The sequence below is a fragment of the Coregonus lavaretus genome, assembly GCF_964263955.1.
Source record: "Coregonus lavaretus genome assembly, chromosome: 38".
Taxonomy (NCBI): Eukaryota; Metazoa; Chordata; class Actinopteri; order Salmoniformes; family Salmonidae; genus Coregonus; species Coregonus lavaretus.
The window spans coordinates 14,562,470-14,575,097 of NC_140025.1; the positions used below are offsets into that span (position 1 = coordinate 14,562,470).

General features: G+C 42.7%; 2 protein-coding genes across 3 annotated transcripts in view; one reads left to right on the top strand and one right to left on the bottom strand.

The window, feature by feature from the left end:
• Nucleotides 1–12,628, bottom strand: part of LOC311111964 (uncharacterized protein) — a 426,062-nt gene that overhangs the window by 160,261 nt on the left and 253,173 nt on the right. The window lies entirely within an intron of this gene.
• Nucleotides 7,322–12,628, top strand: part of LOC311112502 (coiled-coil domain-containing protein 126-like) — a gene marked incomplete at its 3' end in the record, with an annotated part of 43,091 nt that continues 37,784 nt past the window's right edge. Inside the window, exon 1 of the mRNA XM_084155635.1 lies at nt 7,322–7,479. The remainder of the gene's footprint in view (nt 7,480–12,628) is intronic.

Here is a 12,628-nt window from a genome sequence, read left to right on the forward strand (position 1 = left end):
CATCCACAGAGACGAACTGATATCTTTCCGACAGATAAGATCTAAACCAGGCAAGAGTTTTGGTTTCCAATCTCTCCAAATGAATGTGGTGATTGAAGGTGTCAAAAGCGGCACTAAGGTCTAGGAGCACGAGCACAGATGCAGAGCCATGGTCTGACGCCATTAAAAGCTAATTTACCACCTTCACGAGTGCAGTCTCAGTACTATGATGGGGTCTAAAACCAGACTGGAGCGTTTCATATACATTATTTGTCTTCAGGAAGGCAGTGAGTTGCTGAACAACAGCTTTTCTAAAATGTTTGAGAGGAATGGGAGATTAGATATAGGACAAAAGTTTTTTTTTTTTTCTGGGTCAAGGTTTGGCTTTTTCAGCAGAGGCTTTTTTACTGCCACTTTTAGTGAGTTTGGTACACATCCGGAGAATAGGGAGTTGTTTATTATATTCAACATAGGAGGGCCAAGCACAAGAAGTAGCTTTTTTAGTAGTTTAGTTAAAATAGGGTCCAGTAGGCAGCTGGAAGGTTTAGAGGCCATTACTATTTTCGTGAATGTGTCGAGAGATACAGGATAAAAAAACTTGAGTGTCTCCAATTATCCTAGGTCCTGGCAGTTCTGTGCAGACTCAGGACAACCGAGTTTTGGAGAAATACGCAGATTCAAAGAGGAGTCAGTAATTTGCTTTCTAATGATCATGATCTTTTCGTCGAAGAAGTTCATGAATTCATCACTGCTGAAGTGAAGGCCATCCTCACTTGGGGAATGTTGCTTTTTAGTTAGCTTTGCGACAGTATCAAAATACATTTTGGATATTTTTTATTCTCCTCAATTAGTTTGGAAAAGTAGGCTGATCGAGCAGCGGTGAGGGCTCTTCGATATTGCATGGTATTGTCTTTCCAAGCTAGTCGGAAGACTTCCAGTTTGGTGGAACGCCATTTCCGTTCCAAATGTTCTGGAAACTTGCTTCAGGGCTCGGGTATTGCTGTACAGGGGTGTCACAGACTGTCACACTGGGACCCAGGGCGGTAGCTGGGTCAGGAGAGGATGGGACCTCAGGAGATGGTGTGAGTTGTGGACTGGGGGGCCCAGGTCAAGGCTGGATGGTTCGTTGGGTGTAGCAGCAGGCAGGTCAGGTCGGTCCACTGGGGACTGCTGCACTGGCGTCTGCGGGATAGATGGTGCCGCTGAGGACTCCAGTGCTGCCGGCTGCCGGGTGGACTGGAGGGCCGACGACTGCTGGGTCAGCTGGGTTTCGGGCTGCTGCTGGCCTAGTAAAGGGGCCTGCGGCCCTTGGCTAGGCGGGGGTGCTGTCTCGGATGTCAGCTGAAGTGCTGGCTCGAGCATCGATGGCGACTGGGCTGGTTCTAGTCCCGGAGATCGCAGAGCCGTCACAGGTTGTGACCGGACTGTCTGTCATCCGGGATGTCGCTGGGCCACAGGCGGGCAGTAAAACAGCAGGATCTGTGGTGCTGGGTGTGGTGGAAGAGGTTCCTGCTTTGCTATATAGAGCGTAGGAGGCAGTAGAACCTCCCTGTGGGCTGCCAGTGGCGCCCCCAACATTGGGGCCGCCCTGTATTGCCCTAAGCACTGGGAAGCCAGGTGTAACAGCTCAGGATAGCGCTGCTGTAGGAATGACATGAACATCATCTTGCACTCCTGCTTCCACCTCTCCCACATGTCCGCTTGTTGCAGTCCACCATGTGGCAATGGGGAGGTGATGGTAGGCGATATATCTGACCGGAGCCATCCCCTGCTGGCTATGTTGCTAAGTCACTTTTATGCATGCACACCATCCCACAAGTCCAAAGAGATGCTATTGAGTCCACTTGTTTATGGGCAGAGACAGAGATGTTGCTCTCTGTCACTGCTTGAGGGAGACTGATGGTTGGGGATCTGGGACCCAAGCTGACTGCCTGTGATTGGCTGACCCCACGGTGTGATAAGGCCCCTGGTAACCATAACCCCTAGCAAATAATCGGTAACTAGGGCCCTAGGTGTGAAGGGCCAGTTACGACCCCCCTGGCCTGCTTGGCTCCAGTGGGGGGATGGTAGCCTTCTGTCAAAGTTAGAAGGTTACAGAGCTTGTCTCTGAGAGGGCTGTACGAATGAGATGGTGTGCTAAGAGTCACCAGCAGGGAATTTGTAACACTGTACATTGCCCTCCCCCCTGCGGGCATGTGTCCACTGCACTCTTCTCCAAGGCTGCCAATGCATATTGCCTCTTTATCTCTCCACAGCAGACCTTCTCTCATCCCTTCCTCCTCTCTCCTCTCCTCACTTCCATGGATGTTTAAAGGATTTGTGGGATTTAGGACGCCTCTCCCGCCTCTTCCCCTATATTGGTGCCTGTTTACACACACCACAGACAGTAAATGCCTGAAATATTTATAAAACAGACAAAAAGTCCACAGGCAAGTCATGGCAGGTTTACAAGGTTGTTATTTAACTTTAATCGTTCAACCACGCAGGTGACAGCAATTCCAAGAAAATCGACCTACCGCTTCAAATGTGGCAATGACATTCTATATAGTTTAGCCTTATGCATCGTTTCACAGCATGGATGTAATGCCTGAGGATGAGGGTTCAGAAAGCAATAAACTAAATCCATGTGTGACTGGCTTATACTGGCTTTGTGTGATTCTCTTTGACTGTGACCTGCCATTGTTTAGTCCTGTGTGTGGGTTTGGTATGTTTTGCGTGGGTTTCTAAGGTCTGTTCTTAGGCTGAGTTGCTTTTGCTAGACAGATTAACCTATCAGTTGTGTGTACTGTCTGTTTTCTTCAAAGAGCACCTTGGTTGAACCCCCTAGCTCCCCTCCTAATAGAAAAACTATAATTTCTTAGTGTTGTACTTGTCTTTCTTGCACTAAAACTTGCACTTGTCTTTTCTTACTAGCACTAATTTCACTGATAGCTGCTTTTTCAAGGAATGGTTTTACTTGCAATGACTGTGATTATGTGGTTGTCTTACCTACCTTTGTTGAATGCACTGGCTGTAAGTCACTCTGAATAGGAGCGTCTGCTAAATGACCAAAATGTCAAATGTACTGTCTGGTTCAGGAGAATATCACTCAAGTGTCAATGTCATTCTTTTGTGTGACTTTAAAATCATTACTTTGATGTTTTTATCAAATTTCTATTCAAATTATATTATCGATATATTCACATTCAGTCTCCTCACAGTAGTCAAGATAACCCCCATCATATTACAGTGAGATATCTCCCATTGTATTAGGCAATATTATCATCTATTTCATGTGTACTTCAAAAGAGCTGGCTTTCCTAACTGCTGACGGATAATAAGAAAAAAAAGAACAGACTCTTCTCTTTTTGCCGTAGTGTTGGCAGGAAAGCTGTCAGATTGAGATAAGAACAGACATTTGTCCTCCTCTTTCACTCTCTATAGATCCATATAAAGGTCATTCATTTGATTATGATACATGGAGTGTAGGTTAAGATTTTATGCAGTACTCACCACAGTGTGTGCACTACTCACAGACTGCACTGGCTACTACTTATTTTATATGTTATTTGATAAAATGTTCTAAATTGGTCTCTGTTGCTCTTTGCCACACCCAAAGGAAGTAATATATTTGTGACCAGTGAGAGATAAGGGTCAAAGATATATACTGTAGCCAGTGGTGTGCATGTAAATCTTGGTGGGGCAAACTCAAAAAAAATGTTGGGATGCATGCCAGCAAAGCCACTACACAACACAACACTAAACAATACAATAATTGCACTATAACGGTGACAAACGGTGCCCACAAACTGTTAGGGCCTACATAAAGCTGTCCCAACAGCAGATCTTTCTTTTCAGCACCATGGAGTGAATCCTTACCACACCTGGCTATCAGCGGAGCCTTGTCTGGCAGCGAAACAATTAATTCAGCCTCATTTACTACCTTTAAAAAAACATAGCTGATATGGCTGACTTGCTTAAACAAATGTGATTTCTACTGACAATTGAGATGTACAAACGACGACGAGTGGATAAGAGGCAATCCGTAATTTCGATTAAGACATTAATGAGCGAGCTAGGACGGACGTAGTCAATATAACAGTTTGTTCAGCACTTTTGAAATGTACAGCGACAGAATTAAGAACATGGGCCGTTCTTACAGTTTTCTCCCTGTACACCAAGTCAGAACCATAGGATAAATAAAGGGGGCATACTGTATAAGCGGACAATGAAAGCTCTTACAATATTTGATGATGACATTTCTCTAAAACAGGCTATAGGTTACATGTGCACCACCAATTCAGAACAGTAGGCTAAGTTATAAGGGGGAAAGGGACCAAATTATTAGGGTGAGGCACATGGGCTACTAACAGCTTACAACACAACATACACTTACGTCATTTAGCAGACGCTCTTATCCAGAGCGACTTACATTATTATTTTTTTTTTCATACCCCCTGTGGGAATCGAACCCACAACCCTGGCGTTGCAAACGCCATGCTCTATCAACTGAGCTACATCCCTGCCGGCCATTCCCTCCCCTACCCTGGACGATGCTGGGCCAATTGCGCGCCGCCCCATGGGTCTCCCGGTCACGGCCGGCTACGACAGAGCCTGGATTCGAACCAGGATCTCTAGTGGCACAGCTAGCACTGCGATGCAGTGACTTAGACCACTGCGCCACTCAGGAGACACTTGGTATTACTTTCTTAGCTACAGTATACATATCTCCCTGGCATTTTACTTTATTTATGCAGCAGCATACAATACATTGTTGGACTCAAATTGTTGTGCTGTGCTCACTGGAACAGGAAGGTGGCACGGCGGATCTTCGTGGGCAAATTTTGTCATCAAACTTTGTCATCAAAGTCTGGCATTCTCTGGATCTATGGTGCTTTCAAGACAAATGAAACTCGGAAAAAAACAAGGTAGAATCATGGCGTCAGTGATCTTCAGGTTGGAGCTCTAGAAAGAGGCCTGAGTTCCCGACTTGGAATTCCGAGTTGGATGACTGTTCAAAATGTATTTTCCCTTTCGGAGCTCGTTTTTTTCCAAGTTCCCAGTTGTCTTGAACTCACTGAAGTCTGAGATTTCCCAGTTCCGAGTTTCCAGTTGTTTTGAGCGTGGCAGAAGTCATGCTGGATTGACAGCATGGCCAATATTGAATGTTTATACTGTTAAGCTTGGAAAAGAGACCCTTAAACCCAGACTTGGACCACACACCCACTCCACTGAATAGCAGGCTAGTGATTGCTTTGCAATGCTTGCAGTTAGCCACTGATTCCTTCCAAACCACTCATTATTGAATTTGTGATTTCCAACTTGATGTGTAATGTTTATGTCCAATGGCTGATGAGCACCAATACGTTTTATCTATAATTTCTATTCATAATTTATCTTCATATGACAAGGATTGAAAAGGATTTGCCAGTAGATTGTCGACTTGATTCATGATGATGACTGCTAGCTTGCTAGCTAAGATTTTGAAAGTATAATGTTGACATGATCAGTCCAATCAAAGCTACGGTAGATATAACAGGATTTGACGTAATTTTATCTGTGTCCAATGACCTTGAGCCTTCTTGGATGGGCACTTCTAATGTAACTCTATTTTCGAGCTCTCCCCGTAGATTTTGCGGTGACGCAGTGTACCCATGAGTGACAGAACACTGAGCCAATCACGGCGTCAACTAGAGAACAATACCAACCCCTACGCTCCATATTTTCCGCTGGCTGCCCCACCACCACAGAAAGCACTGAGCTAGGCTGAAACACCTGCATTTTAGAGCTGCCTTACTCAAGAAAGCAAAAAAGAGACCATGTTTGTATGCGGCTCTATTAACTCAATTATTATAATTTTTTACATTGTTTGTTTACATCTCGTGATGAAAAGTAAAATGGTCACAATCATGTGTGTGTCCCAAATGGCACCCAATTCCCTACATAGTGCACTACTTTTGATCAGGGCTCTGGTGAAAAATAATGCACAATATAGGTACCATGTCTACCGCACAAAAGGACGATGATCATAGTAGGCCTATCATTTGCTTTTCTGAATTGACCCAATTTCGTTACAATTACAATCAACTCTGATACAGTCAATCAACCCCCGACTGGCATAGAATTACTAGATAATAAGATCATGACTAGGAGATTAATAGATTATATTTCTATGTTGAGGAGCAACATGATTTGCTCAGCTTTCACAGAGGATGGAACAAACCATGTCAAATTATTATGTGCCTTCTGCGTGAGTTGTTCAGTGAATGTGGCTGAGGCTCTGAGCTATGAGTCATACAGCCATCATTCATTATTGCATTGAGGGGGAATATGCAGCAGAGATGGTCAGTGGCCATAGTAGCATTAGCATTCCAATGGGACCCAGTTTCCTACAGGTTAACCTGCAGGTAGCTACCAGGGGACAGGTGCTCTACTTTACACTTAGTTTGGATTAGATTAAACTCTTTGGTAACACTTTACTTAAAGGTTTTCATGCATTATGATGCAGTTATAATGCAATGCAAGACTTGTCATAAAGAGCATGTATGACTCCCTAATAATGTCTTATCATAATCATCTCATAATGATCCTGACTAAATGCTGTCCATTTTGAGTAAGGTGATATTTCATGATACGTAGAGAGGCATAATATATTGCAAGCCTTATAAGACATTGACTCATTATAACAAGTTAAAAAGCATTAGGCCCACACCTGCAGGCTTTATTTGATTTCTTTCAACTCTATCAACCAAAATAGATGATCATTTCCGAATCAAGCGTCGCACCCAACGTAGCACCCGGTGTGTGTGACATAAGTGTGAAGTGAATGACGGTGACTGACGCTTACTTTCAGCATACAAAAGACCAGCAGATGGCAGCAATCACTAAGCTTTTCTTTTTTTCTTTCGTTCACATTTTTAAGGGAGAATGGTGATTTTTGTTGTCATATGACCTTACGCAGCCTAGGGATTTGGCTGCTGTGTAGATTGGGCTACTTATAATGAACATATCATGAAAGCAAGAAAACTGAAAATAATATAGTTTCAGTTGTCATGGAATTATTTACCACATAAATAGTATATGTATATTGTTTTCCCCTATTTGTGATCTCTTTAGGCCCGCAATTCCTTGTATGACACATGCAATTGGTACATAATCGCTATTCTGGTGTATATGAAATATAAAATAAATATGGTTCTAAATATGAATAAAATAGCACCGATGTCAAATGTAAATAATGGATGCTTATCATTTTCCCATAAAAGTAGATATTGCTTTTAAAATTATTTTTCGGTTTTCGAGGGGATGTCAACATTCAGAGGATCCCTAAATAGCCTTTGCGTTAGGACAAGGTGCTGGAAGTGGCAGAGCGAAAGAAAAGGCTCGAGCGCTAGAGAGGAAAACCATAGCAAGCTACAGTAACTGTCCATTCATACGGAATCCTGTAGCATCTGTTATCATATCAGCATAAAACAAAACCAGAGCCCTTAAGTCAATTTGGAGCACTCTACTATCCGAAAGGTAAGCTGTAATATGATTTCACAACATAGCATTTTCATTGCAGAGACGCAGTATTCTCCCAATCGTACTACAGTACGAGCGACTTGTCATTGCGGTTTTAGAAGTGCTGCTCAATGACGGAAGGATGACCAGAAAGCCAGACTGATAGCTACAGTAGCTAGCTATTCAATGACAAGTTTGTTCGCGTTTCATGTCAGATAACTCTCTCGTTAACAGCCATTACAGTAATGTTATTGTTAGCTCCCTGAGTAGCAAGCTAGCTAGCTAGCTGGCTAGCCGAGAAACTGCTGCCTGTGACAGCTAGCGCGAGCTAGCAAAGAATTGCGTATTGCAGAGCCCAAATGTTTCTAATAATCCATATGACCTATCATAACAATACAGTGGTTAGCTTGTCAGCGAGTCAGCTAACCTGGTAGCTTAAAACCGTTGACGTGCAAATCTACCGGCTTCCTTGTTAGCCCTAAATCATAGTGGCCACTTCCTAAAATTGTCTGTTGTTGATTATATCAGTGCGCGCCGGTCAGATGAGAGTAGCTAGTTAGCCATGTTATAGCCTACCTGTCATTGACAGTTATTGCAGCAACAATAACAAACCAGGCAGGGCAGGTTTTGCTGTCAACAGATGTCTTTTGTTTCATGATAACACAAAATCATAGCTCTGTTTGCATCGATTTATTGTCTTTCATTCACCCGAGGAAAAGAATAGCTAACATTCTTTTGAATTCCATCCTTGGGCATGATATGATCGAAGGGACACTACTGGCTATGTCGCTAGAATTTATATTTGAAAGGTTTCTAGCTAGCTAGAGATATTAAACCTTTCCCCCCCAATCAAATCGAATGAGTATGGTTAATCTGTACGAATCTAAAATACATGTCTCTGGTTGACACTGAATTTTATAGCCTAGTTTCAGCAGTTGTAGCTCCCATTTAAAAAATAATCCATATCTCCATATGTTATGTACAGCCTATATCTTTTGATGGTCTTTTGACTAGTTATATTTGAATAATTTGCTATCAATTGTTTTATTTATTTATTTAACACAAAGCAATGTTACTACAATATAACTACAAATGTGAAAATGTATCAATTAACAGATTTTGTGACCATGGTGAGATACGTGAAGTGTCCTTTGTGGATAAGTATGAAAACACTTTCCACTGTGAGAGCTAGCTCAGTATGTGTTCCTAACTTCCTATAGCTCAGTGATTGGGTTGCTCAATACTGCCTTGGCTGCAGTCCTTGTAGTAGATCTGAAAGAGTGCTTCTCTTACAACCTAGGAGATGTATTCAAACACCCAGAAATCCCCTTGGAAACGGTCCAGGTTCTGAAGAGAGTTTAGTGTACTATGTAATTACAACCTTAGTCCACAGTCTCTACAGTATACTCTAAGGAATTTGGCTCAGGTACAGGTAACATTATGGTTGGTGCCATAAAAACATAAAACACTCTTTCTTATCCCCTTGGTAATGCAGAAGTGTGATTAAGATGGAGGACAGACTGGCAGTTTTAATTGAGGTGATATTGGGTTTCTGTTTCTGTTCACCTCACTGCTTAGCTTATTGTCATGACTATCAAATGGCCATTGGGACTGCAGTTAGCATAGGTGAGCCGCTGGCTTCCTTGCCTTTATAAAGAGCTCTTTCAAGTGCCTTTGCTGCAGCTCTTGGGGAGTATAAATCTGCTGGAAATGAGCTTTGCTCCAGTGGCATGCTCTGCTGCTGGTCCTCTGTAGCTCAATTGGTAGAGCATGGCGCTTGTAACGCCAGGGTCGTGGGTTCGATCCCCGGGACCACCCATACGTAAAAATGTATGCACACATGACTTTAAGTCGCTTTGGATAAAAGCGTCTGCTAAATGGCATATTATTATATTATAAGAGAAATCGCTGGGACCGCGTCATTGGGCAGGGCTGGAGGAATGGGACGGAGGTGGGCTCGTTGATGGTTTCGCCCAGAGCTGCAGAACACTATGTCTTTCTGATTAAAGGGGTCCTGCTCCTCACGGCCTGTACACAGTACACACACACCACTGCCCCCCTCTCTCTGTGTCACCCACTCACTATGCTTGGCCACTGTGCTCGGCTCGAACTGACTTAGGCTAACACTGCAGTATAGCCTAATACAATCACCTTCTGTTTAAATGGTTGGGCAAGTGCAAAGCTTCAGATTTTTTTAAGCCTCTGGTTTTCCTTGAAAAATGTCACATAACTAGTGAATTCTGTATTAAGACATAGGCTAATATTCGCTTGGCACATGTTAACGTTTTTTTTAGAGGGATTGAAGATTGCCTCACCTTGGTGCTTGTTTTTGTATCAAAGAGATGAGCTGTTAATGATTCCTTTGAAGGGCAAGGTAGAGCCTGTAATTAAGCCTTTCAACACTTGATTAGGCTGTAGATTGAATCATATGATATCATCTCACTTTGTCAAAGCAGATGGAAAGGCTTGGGATAAATATACAGAAGTCAGTATTTTAACACTGGCTTGTATGTTACACAACTTTCAATTAGAAGCAAATAATTGCTTTGTTCAGCTTAGGCATGGAGGAACGCAAATAGGAGCTTTTAACTCGGGACCAGATTCAATACCTGCAATAGCACTGTTTATACCATAGAAATAACCTAGTCATTCTACCTGGTCTATACAACTGATGTGCACTATGCAAAAATCGCTCTGTCATTTCCTTGTTGCAAAAATTGGAATAGTTCGCCTAATTTCAGTGTATGTGACAAAACAAGCAACTATACAGTCGTGGTCAAAAGTTTTGAAAATGACACAAATACTAATTTACACAAAGTCTGCTGCTTCAGTTTTGATGATGGCAATTTGCATATACTCCAGAATGTCATGAAGAGTGATCAGATGAATTGCAATTGATTGCAAAGTCCCTCTTTGCCATGAAAATGAACTTAATCCCCCAAAAAACATTTCCACTGCATTTCAGCCCTGCCACAAAAGGACCAGCTGTCATCATGTCAGGGATTCTCTCGTTAACACAGGTGAGAGTGTTGACGAGGACAAGGCTGGAGATCACTCTGTCATGCTGATTGAGTTAGCATAACAGACTGGAAGCTTTAAAAGGAGGGTGGTGCTTGAAATCATTGTTCTTCCTCTGTTAACCATGGTTACCTGCAAGGAAACACGTGCCGTCATTGCTTTGCACAAAAAGGGCTTCACAGGCAAGGATATTGCTGCTAGTAAGATTGCACCTAAATCAACAATTTTTCGGATCATCAAGAACTTCAAGGAGAGAGGTTCAGTTGTGAAGAAGGCGTCAGGGTGCCCAAGAAAGTCCAGCAAGCGCCAGGACCGTCTCCTAAAGTTGATTCAGCTGCGGGATCGGGGCACCACCAGTGCAGAGCTTGCTCAGGAATGGCAGCCGGCAGATGTGAGTGCATCTGCACGCACAGTGAGGCGAAGACTTTTGGAGGATGGCCTGGTGTCAAGAAGGGCAGCAAATAAGCCACTTCTCTCCAGGAAAAACATCAGGGACAGACTAATATTCTGCAAAAGGTACAGGGATTTGACTGCTGAGGAAGTCATTTTTCCTATTGTTTGGGGGATCCGGAAAACACCTTGTCCGGAGAAGACAAGGTGAGCGCTACCTTCAGTCGTGTGTCATGCCAACAGTAAAGCATCCTGAGACCATTCATGTGTGGGGTTGCTTCTCAGCCAAGGGAGTGGCCTCACTCACAATTTTGCCTAAGAACACAGCCATGAATAAAGAATGGTACCAACACATCCTCCAAGAGCATCTTCTCCCAACCATCCAATAACAGTTTGGTGACGACCAATGCCTTTTCCAGCATGATGGAGCACCTTGCCATAAGGCAAAAGTGATAACTAAGTGGCTCGGTGAACAAAACATCAACATTTTGGGTCCATGGCTAGGAAACTCCCCAGACCTTAATCCCATTGAGAACTTGTGGTCGATCCTCAACAGGCGGGTGGACAAACAAAAACCCACAAATTCTGACAAACTCCAAGCATTGATTATGCAAGAATGGGCTGCCATCAGTCAGGATGTGGCCCAGAAGTTAATTGACAGCATGCCAGGGCGGATTGCAGAGGTCTTGAAAAAGAAGGGTCAACACTGCAAATATTGACTCTTTGCATAAACTTCATGTAATTGTCAATAAAAGCCTTTGACACTTATGTAATGCTTGTAATTATACTTCAGTATACCATAGTAACATCTGACAAAAATATCTCATAACACTGAAGCAGTGAACTTTGTGAAGACCAATACATTATCAGGTAGAACAGAAAACCAGTAGGCTCCGGACCTTGTAGGGTAAGAGTTGAATACCGCTGTGAAATATCTCTCCCATAACCAAAACTATTGCATTTTCCGCTGTTTGAAAGTAAAAGTTAATAACGGGAAGCATTGATATAGCGCACAGAACAGATTTACCGCCTCTTAGACTTGCTTTCAATGACAATTACAGATCTATAACTCACATTTCTATGTGAATTAGTCAGGTCGCCCAAAAAGTTATATATTGGAGCTTTAATGAAGTCTACCTAACATGCTATTTTTAGAGTGCCATTGATTCTATTTGTCTGCGAGGACAAAACCAGTTTCCTACTGTGAAGCCTTAACATCATGCATGTTTTATTAAATTGAGCCCTAACCTGTGTCACAGGATGTGCTGCAGGACGGTTCAGTACTCAATACAGTTGAAGTCAGAAGTTTACATACACCTTAGTCAAATACATTTAAACTCAGTTTTTCACAATTCCTGACATTTAATCCTAGTAAAAATTATCTGTCTTAGGTCAGTTAGGATCACCACTTTATTTTAAGAATGTGAAATGTCAGAATAATAGTAGAGAGAGATTTATTTCAGCTTTTATTTATTTCATCACATTCCCAGTGGGTCAGAAGTTTACATACACTCAATAAGTATTTGGTAGCATTGCCTTTAAATTGTTTAACTTGGGTCAAACATTTTGGGTAGCCTTCCACAAACTTCCCACAATAAGTTGGGTGAATTTTGGCCCATTCCTCCTGACAGAGCTGGTGTAACTGAGTCAGGTTTGTAGGCCTCCTTGCTCGCACACATTTTTTCAGTTCTTCCCACAAAGTTTCTATAGGATTGAGGTCAGGGCTTTGTGATGGCCACTCCAATACCTTTACTTTGTT